Source organism: Lycium barbarum, chromosome 11 (assembly GCF_019175385.1).
Source record: "Lycium barbarum isolate Lr01 chromosome 11, ASM1917538v2, whole genome shotgun sequence".
NCBI lineage: Eukaryota > Viridiplantae > Streptophyta > Magnoliopsida > Solanales > Solanaceae > Lycium > Lycium barbarum.
The window spans coordinates 4848249-4850583 of NC_083347.1; the positions used below are offsets into that span (position 1 = coordinate 4848249).

At 34.0% G+C, this 2335-nt stretch overlaps 1 long non-coding RNA gene across 1 annotated transcript; it reads right to left on the reverse strand.

Moving 5' to 3' along the window:
• Positions 1 to 292: 292 nt before the first annotated feature.
• LOC132618016 (uncharacterized) lies at positions 293 to 2041 on the reverse strand. The gene is made up of 2 exons (XR_009573917.1): positions 1401 to 2041; positions 293 to 727 (listed from the first exon to the last, which is right to left on the reverse strand). It is a non-coding gene; the product is annotated as an uncharacterized LOC132618016 (long non-coding RNA).
• Positions 2042 to 2335: the final 294 nt, after the last annotated feature.

The window sequence follows — 2335 nt, forward strand, 5'->3', positions numbered from 1 at the left end:
AAAAAGTACATGCAAACATATTATATCCGGGTTTTTATCTATGACAGATATCCAACTTCTCCTATGCTTTTATCATCATGCCCCAGATGACTTGACTTCCAAAAATGAGTGACAGTTTAGTATATACAAAGTGCCATAATCCAAAAAACCTTCCATGTAAGATAAAAGCCGCTTCTTAAATCGCGTTGAAATGCATCAAGTTTACCTTATTGCCTGCCATATGTTGGTCAGGGGCGGAACCAGAACATTTGACAAGGGGGTTCAAGAAAATTAAAAAATAAACACGCGAAGAAATCAAAACAAACACAATTCTCTATTGAAAGTGCAAGTATATTACTACAACTGTACACGACGAGGTTTCATTCCTTGAAATGTTTTTATAATAACATCATTAGAGATCCTATTAAACACATCTTTTTCTACATAAGGCACCAAGCAACCACTAAAATAACTCTTATTCATTTGTTTTAGGATACTCTTTAAGCCGAGGTTGACAAGGACCTCTCCTAAGGTATTCTCTTCGAATGACATCACGATGATTTGGATGAAAGTCCAAGATTTGAGTTCTTTCACCCGGATCATGCTTTAAAGAATTCAAATCAAATTCCTGAGAAGAAAGCAATGGTACTTCTGAGTGGTTGACATTTTCTTCTAGATTAGGTTGATCATGAGAGTCCAAACTTGATTTTGGAACTTTGGTAAAATAATTCTTCACTGACTTTTGAGACTGAATTATAATAAAAAAATTAGTTAGAATTAAAGGCACAATGTCAATCTTAAAAGCCAATAAAATAAAACCTATTAAAGGACATCTACTGTGAGAATAAAAACTCAATCTTGTATATATCAATACAGCAAAAAATAATCAGTAACCTTAAGCATATCCCATATTATAATATAGGATCATAACCTACTTTAACACTGATTTATGAGTATAAACATCAAAAGTTATCGAATCAAAGACTAAAGCCAGAGGAAAACTGGATGAACTATGTTCCTAGTGGTTCACTTGTTCAAAGTTTTGAGGAAAAATATTTGCTTAGGCTATAGATGATCCTATATTTAGAAAAACTCTACCAAATGTCTCAATAAGCAAGAAAACAACTTAACCACAAATTCACAATCCAGATTCCAGCACACATAAAAGGGAATTGATTACTAAATAAAAATCTACACTCTGATTCTTTTATTAGCTAAAAATAAATATCTAGAAGACCAATTTTGCAAACAAACAACATTTAAGAATTAAAACAATCAAGGCTTGGGGTTCATGGATGGAAAATGGGTCAGCTACCCATTTCACAAAATGGGTTGATTAACAACTAACAAGAAACAATAATGGGTTTATTGTGATTTTGAGTATGGTAAAAAAAAAAAGAGAAAAAAAAAAGAAGAAAAACCTTGGAATTGGAAGCCATGGGCGAAGGCAGCAACACAATTGAGCTGACAAAGAAGTGAAGAACAATGTTAACACTTTTGAAATTAGGGATTCTTTTTATCCCCAATGGCTAACGTTTCTAGTTGTTTTTGCTGAATTTCATTTGGGCTGGATTTATTCCAGCTATTCTTTTGCTTTTGTCTTGGTTTTTACTTTTGTTGACTATTATATTTTAATAATATCCCTCCACTAAGTTTCCTTAGTGGTTGCTTTAAAAAAAAAAATAGAGTCCAGCAAACGACGTCGTTTTTGTTAATCTTTTTTTTTTTTAAAGGGACTGGATGAAAAATGTTAAAAAATGTGTCATTGCCGAGAATCGAACCCGCGACCGTGGGCTCAATCACAGGCGCCTCATCCACTGATCCGGAATCTCCATTTGTTAAGGGGATGCAAAAATAATATTTATACATGAATAAAAAAATTCACCATATATATTTAGTGCAATTTTCCGACGAAGGGGGTTCGGTTGCCACCCCTCGCACCCTGTAGCTCCGCCCCTGATGTTGGTGACTTGTAATTGGCATATCCAGTTATAGTATTACTGTTCTGCATTGAGGGAGGTAGTGGTCTTGCTTTTGCATACTCAGCAAAGATAACCCATCCATCAAGAAACTGCAAAACAGATAAGGCAACAGACAAGCATGACTTAACTTTAATGCTTCAAGAACCAAATATATTTCAAGAGCACTTTAGCATATCATCAGCCCTTTGGCAATTTAAGAATCAAACGATCAATAAAAAAAAGGAAAATACACCACCAAACCACTGGTGGAGTCACGTTTATCAAAGGGGATTCAACTCCCCTTCATCAAAAAATTATACTGTGCGTATAAGTGATAAATTTGTGTATCTGTACATATATGTATTTTAATTGTATAGACACACATAGAGCATTAT